Source organism: Salvia miltiorrhiza, chromosome 3, assembly GCF_028751815.1.
Source record: "Salvia miltiorrhiza cultivar Shanhuang (shh) chromosome 3, IMPLAD_Smil_shh, whole genome shotgun sequence".
Classification (NCBI taxonomy): domain Eukaryota; kingdom Viridiplantae; phylum Streptophyta; class Magnoliopsida; order Lamiales; family Lamiaceae; genus Salvia; species Salvia miltiorrhiza.
In genome coordinates, this window is record NC_080389.1 from 49,914,759 (window position 1) to 49,921,969 (window position 7,211).

Below are 7,211 nucleotides of genomic sequence, written 5' to 3' on the forward strand. Positions count from 1 at the left end.
ACCATTGGTTTGTTTTTACTTTTTTTTTGTTGTTCTTTGTTTTGTTTTTAGTTGGTGTTTTGTTCTTTGTCTTAAGTTTGGTTGCTATGCGGATACTATGATTCTGGAGGTGTTCATGTTTCTGCAGCTCTCCTCTGCCTTGCCAGCGCCGCCACTCTCTTCTCTGCCCTGCCAGCGCCACCACTCTCTACTCTGCACAGACCGTACACTCCACTCTTCACCGCCTCTCACGATGCTTCAGTTTTTCATTGCCAATACTCAGAGACGTTTTCTAAACTCTACTTATTTCTTTTATGCCCTGAGGACATGGCATGCTCTAAGTGTGGGGGGTGTTTTGTTATGCTTATATTTTCAAGTGGGCGAGATCAGTCTTTCTATGCTTAGTTTTGGTATTTGTCTCGTGCGAATTTTTATGAATCGGTGGAAGAAGAGATGGTTTTCGATGTGACTTTCGGGTATGTGAATGAATGGTAGTTATTCTTGTTTTACCTTCGATATATGTTTCTTGATTGTGCAAAGAATTATGAATTTTGTTGCAACATTTTTGTAAGTTAGTAAAACGTGATTTGTCCGATAGATGCTAGAAGGAGTGTTGTCATTGTGATTGCCTACGATCGTATCTTATTTGTGAAAATGTTGGACGAATTGCCAACTTTGAAATTGCCAGCTCTGAAACATCTGGCCTGCTCTGAAAATGTGACAACTCTGAGTCTCTGCTCCTCTAGTTCAACTATGAGCATGGGAAACCACGTGAAAAGACTTTGGATTACATCCAAATGGTTTTATTTCATGAATTATGGCTCAACTGTCAAAAATCTTAAGTAAAAAAAGTGTGAAAATGGTGATATTGATTATAAAGGCGATCACATTAGGGAATTCACTTCTAGCGGAGAATTGGGTCTGATCGAATTACTTGCATTACTCTTTTGTTGCTTCTTAAACTTTGAGTTACTTGCATGATCGAGAAGATGTGTGTTGATTGTAAAATCTTGAATTGACTTGTGAATGTTTGGATTGGAAATTAGCATTGTTGAAATCAATCTCTTCCTAGGATTCATATGGATTTTGCTTGAGGACAAGCAAAAGGCGAAGTGTGGGGGGGTTGATTTATGCTTAATTGTGCTAAATTTTGGGGTTTATATGAGCTTTATTTTAAGAGAATCTTCTGGAAATTGGTGCGTTTTATGGCTTGTTTGATGCTTCGTAGGAGATTTAGGTTTTTAGATGGAAGAATACAATTTTGGAGATTTCGGGGCTAAAGAGGGTGTTTTTAGCATAACTCTGTAGCCAGAGCAGAGCAACATAGCTCTGCCGCTAAAGCCCGCGCTCCAGACCAGACCAGAGAAGTCAGCAGAAGTCCCGCGTCAGAAAAACCAATCTCCAGAGCAGCGAAATCGAAGCGCCAGAGGAATCATAAGCGCCAGAGGAATCGAAGCGCCAGAGGAATCATAAGCCCCAGAGAAATCACTTCGCCGCTGGAATCATAAGTGCCAGCGGAATCATAAGTGCCAGAGCAGCGAAGTCTCGCCAGAGAAATCAACATATCAGAGCAGAGCGGAAGCCGTTCTGCTGGCGAGAGCCGCGAATTCCGCCATAGTGGAGATTATTTCCAGAGCGCGCGTCATAGCTGAACTTACCTTCCTTTGCACGATTCTATTCCTTTTAGAGTCCGGCTTTGCATGGCAACTTTCATGGTGATCCATAGGGATTCAAAGTCTATAAATAGGGCCTAGTTTTTCTTTCAGATACACAATTCCTTGCCCTAATTTTCGTCTTTCCTGGAGATCATCTTTCCCTTGGCAGCCGCAACTTTAGACTTAGATTTATTAGTTTAATTTTGATTACGTTCATCCTTTTGCTTTAGTTTTCAGTACAGACGATTTCTCTTTTCATTCCAGAGTGGTGATTTTATTTTCTTCGCAATTTAATTTATTCTCTTGTTCTATGTTTACTTTTATTTCTTTGCTTGTTCTTAATTTAAGCATGAGTAGCTAAACTTTTAATTCGGCGAGAATAATGAAACTCTAATTCAATTATCTGTGAGACCTAATTAGTTTAAAATTGATTCCTATTGATTCCGATTAATTCCTAGGTTCAATGATAATTCTGATTTTATTTAAGCTTGATCAACTTAGGTTTAATTGGATTATAGTCAATTAGCACCTCCAATCCGTAATTGTTGGAATAGGGCTGATTAGTGACAAAACTACCATGTTCGTAGTAGGAATTAATTGGTATATTAATTATTACTAGCGTATCTAGGATAATTGATATAAACGGGGTTCCTTCACCTTAATGCTATTAGAATATTAAATCTAAGACTGGCGTATCCAGCTAGGTTATATTTTAATAAGGGAAATAGACAAGACTAGCGTATCTAGCTGTCTATCGACACAGTAAGTAGGAATTGGGGTATGTTAGTGCGTATCACGGTATCCTATAACTCGTTGGTTAATAGGGATTAATTGATTATTGCGTCGAGGATCAGAGATTAAATTAGTGTGGATTTATTTGAGCCGAATTACCTTTCTATTGATTTATTTCAAGAGTTATTTCTATTTGATTTGTTGCATTCTTAGTTTTAAATAATTCTTCTCAAAATTAAGGCGTGGTGGCTACACCAAAATTTTATAGATTTAGGGAATTGAATGGTTTTATCTGCTCTCTGTGGGATCGACCCTGCTTATCATCATACTAATTTGTTTTGATAATTCTGCAGGAATTATTTGGTGGTTGGCGACGTCCACCAAACTCATATGTCAAAATTCCGGTTTTATATCAATCTTGGTCCCAGCGGTCATCATGAATGGTCTCCCCAATAGTATAGCATTCTCTCCTGTTTCTGGTCCGGTGTCCAGAACATAGAAGTCGGCTGGGAAAATCAAATCCCCAACCTTGATCAGTACGTCCTCCACCACTCCTTCAGGGTAAGCGTTGGATTTGTCAGCCAACTGTATGACCACACGGGTGTTCCTCATCTCCCCAATATTCAACCTTTTATATAGTGCCAATGGCATCACATTAATGGAAGCTCCCAAGTCCATCATTGCCTTATCCATGTTTGTTCCGCCTATATTGCATGGAATGGTGAACATCGCTGGATCCTTCCGCTTCGTGGGTAGCTTTCGTTGGATCACTGCCGAGACACTCTCTCCCATCACGTAACGGACTTCTTCCTCCATCTTGACTTTTCTTGAACAAAGGTCTTTCAAGAATTTGGCATACTTTGGAATTTGCCTGATAGCATCGAGTAGTGGTATGCTCAGTTCAACCTTTTGAAACATCTTCATCATTTCACTTGCTTCCTTCTCTTTAGCTTTCTGTTTCAGGCGTCTTGGGTAGGGTGCGTCGGTTGGGTTGCTACCTCCAGCTTGTTCATCAGTTAGGCCCTTACCGCTTTTATTCCAACTTCCTTGAATCAGTTCAGCCTCAGCTAACAACTCTTCTTCCTTTTCTTCTCCTTCCGGAAACTCAGTTAACACAACTTGAGCGTGTTCTCTGGGGTTGATTCCCATGGCTGGGAGCTTACCAGCGTTCTCTTCCAGTTTGGCCACTGCTGACTCAACCTAAACACCTCTAGATTGACTTGCAATAGAACAAGGACATCCTAGTAGTGATAAGCTAACCCAAGTCGATCTCACAAGGAAAGTCTTAAAGGGCTTCTAGTAGTATCATAGGAAAAAGCAATAAAAGAAAGCAGTAAAGGTTTTGATTTAAAAACGTAACTTAAACTTAAACGTAAATTGAACTTAAACTTAACCTAGGCAATAATTTAAACAACTCGAATTAAACCTAACTTAAGGAATTAAATACTTATAAATTTAAAGACTTCTAATCTAGGCATAAACTAAAGTGCATAATTTAAATTGCATAATTGAAAAGAAAGCATAAACGAAAAATGTAAACATGATTAAACGAAAATAAATTGAATTGAAATACGAAATACCGTAAAATCCTTGAACGTGAAATTGCTGTCACTCAATCCCAATCCAAGAATAAACTAAAAACTGAATTGAAATCTAACTTAAAGCAATAAAAAAAAAAACTCGAAACTATGAAAAACTATGAAAGCAAGTAAATTCCTAAGCTTCGGATGCCAACAGATCTCTAAGATGGCGTCTAAAACTAGGGCAAGGGATTGATTATACAATGAAAACTATGGCCCTATTTATAGACTTCAACTCCTTCTGGATCACCATGGAAATTACCATGCAAAGCCGGACTCTAAAAGGAATAGAATCGTAGATGATAAGGTAACTCCAGCTATGATGCGCTCAGCAAGTAATCTCCACTCGGGCGGAAATCGCGGCTCTCGCCAGAGGAATGGTTATCGCCAGAGGAACGGATGACTTCTCTGATCTTGTCAGCGGAATGGGTTCCGCTTTGGTATTGATTCCTCTGACGTATCTCTACCCTCTGGCATATTGACTCCTCTGGCGCCTTGATTCCTCTGGCGCTTCCTCCGCTCTGGCGGGTGATTTCTCTGGCATGTCCACGCTCGCCTCGATTCCTCTGACGGTCGACTCCTCTGGCGCTTTTCTCTCCTCTGGCGGTCGACTCCTCTGGCGCTTTTCTCTCCTCTGGCGCTTTTCTCTCCTCTGGCGGTCGACTCCTCTGGCGGTCGACTCCTCTGGCGCTTTTCTCTGACTTAGCGAGTTCTCTGCTCTGTCTGAGATGATTTCTCTGCTCTGGTCTGGTCTGGCGTAAAAACGCCATTTTTAGCCAAAAATCCCCAAAATTATACTCTTCCACCTTTAAAACCTAAATCTCCTGAAAAACATCAAATACACCATAAAACGGACCAATTTCCAGAAGATTTATCTTACAATGAGCACATTCAAACCCCTAAAATTAGAACAATTAAGCATAAATCAACCCCCCCACACTTAGCCTTTTGCTTGTCCTCAAGCAAAATCCGTATGAATCATAGGAAGAGATTGATGTCAACAATGCTAATTTCCATCCAAACATTCATCAAGTCAATTCAAAATTTTACAATCAACACACATCTCTCGATCATGCAAGTAACTCAAAGTTTAAGAAGCAACAAAAGAGTAATGTAAGCAATTCGATCAGACCCAATTCTCCGCTAGAAGTGAATTCCCTAATGTGATCGCCTTTATAATCAATATCACCATTTTTCACACTTTGTGTGCTTAAAATTTTCGACAGTTGAGCCATAATTCGTGAAATAAAAACCATTTGGATGTAATCCAAAGTCTTTTCACGTGGTTTCCCATGTTCATAGTTAGACTAGAGGAGCAGAGACTCAGAGCTATCACATTTCAGAACAGGCCAGATGTTTCAGAGCTGGCAGTTTTGAAGTTGACAATTCGTCCAACATTTTTCACATTTCACAGATAAGATACGATCGTAGGCAATCACAATGACAACACTCCTTCTAGCATCTACCGGACAAATCACGTTTTACTAACTTACAATCATGTTGCAACAAAACTCAAATTCTTTGCACAAACAAGAAACATATATCAAGAGTAAAACAAGAATAACCACCATTCATTCTCAAACCCGAAATTTGCATCGAAAACCTTATTCTCTTCCACAAATTCATACAAACTAGCAAGATTCGAGACTAAAAACTAAGCATAGAAAGACTAATCTTGCCCAATTGAAAGCATAAACTCAATAAAACACCCCCCCACACTTAAAGCATGCCATGTCCTCAGGGCAGAAAAGAAATAAGAATAGAGTGGAGAATACGTCTCTGATTTTCGGCATTGAGAAACTGAAGCATCGTGCGAGATGGTGAAGAGGGGAAATTGCGATTTGCGGTAGAGTGAAGAGTGGCCATGCTGAATCAAGTCAGCGCTGGCAGAGCAGCGCTGAGAAGTGCAGCGCGGAAAAGTATAGCGCGGAGAAGTGCAGCGTTGAAAATAAGATATGCTCACCAAGCATCATAGTATCCGCAAAGCATCCAAAACTTAGGAAACACACGAAACACACAACTAAAAACAAAGAAAAACAGAAAGTAAAAACAAACCAACGGTGGGTTGCCTCCCACCAAGCGCTAGAGTTAAAGTCTCCAGCCCGACTTCAGATCTGAATTTCAGCAAGGGTTGTGCAGAGCTTGAGACTCCACTTCCATAGTCTGACTCTGGTGCTCGTAGTATGGTTTCACTCGATGGCCATTCACTCGGAAACTCTCCTTCGTGTTTTCATTGAGTAACTCAACAGCACCATGCTCAAACACCTCCTTAAGTAAAAACGGACCGCTCCACCTAGATTTTAGCTTACCCGGGAATAACTTCAGTCGAGAATTGAACAAAAGTACCTTCATCCCAGGGCAAAGCTTCTTATGGCATATACGGAGGTCATGGAGTCGCTTCACTTTGTCCTTGTAAATTCTTGCATTCTCATACGCCTCATTGCGTAGCTCATCTAACTCCTCCATTTGCAGCGTGCGCTGCTTCACAGCAGAGTCCAGGTCATAGTTGGCAGCTTTGATCGCCCAATAAGCTTTGTGCTCTATCTCCACCGGCAGATGACAAGCCTTGCCATATACTAGACGGTATGGACTCATCCCAAGCACACCCTTGAAGGCAGTTCGGTATGCCCAGAGAGCGTCATTCAACTTTGCGGACCAGTCCTTGCGCGAGGGCTGCACCGTTTTCTCCAAAATTCCTTTGATCTGCCGATTGCTCGTCTCAGCTTGTCCAGAGGTCTGTGGATGGTATGGTGTTGCAACCTTGTGCGTGATCCCATTCTTCTTCATGAGCTTTGCAAACAACTTATTGCAGAAGTGCTTGCCTCCATCGCTAATGATAGCTCTAGGAAATCCGAATCTAGAAAGAATGTTCTCTTGCACAAACTTAAGCACCACATTAGCATCACATGTCCGCGTGGGGATAGCCTCAACCCATGCGAAGTAGGAAATGGTCCCATGAAATCAATGCCCCACACATCGAAGATCTCGACAATTAAAATGCTTTGGAGGGGCATCTCATTTCTGCGGCCAATATTTCCTACTCTCTGACACCGATCGCAAGCAAGAGTGAAGGTGTGTGCATCTTTGAAAATGGAAGGCCAAAACAAACCTGATTGAAGAATTTTATGTGCTGTTTTCTGCCCCCCAAAGTGTCCACCACAATGATCCTCATGGCACATTTTCAACACTTGTTGTTGCTCCTCTGCCGGCACACAACGTCGAATGACATCATCCTTTCCAAGCTTGAAAAGGTGAGGAATCTCCC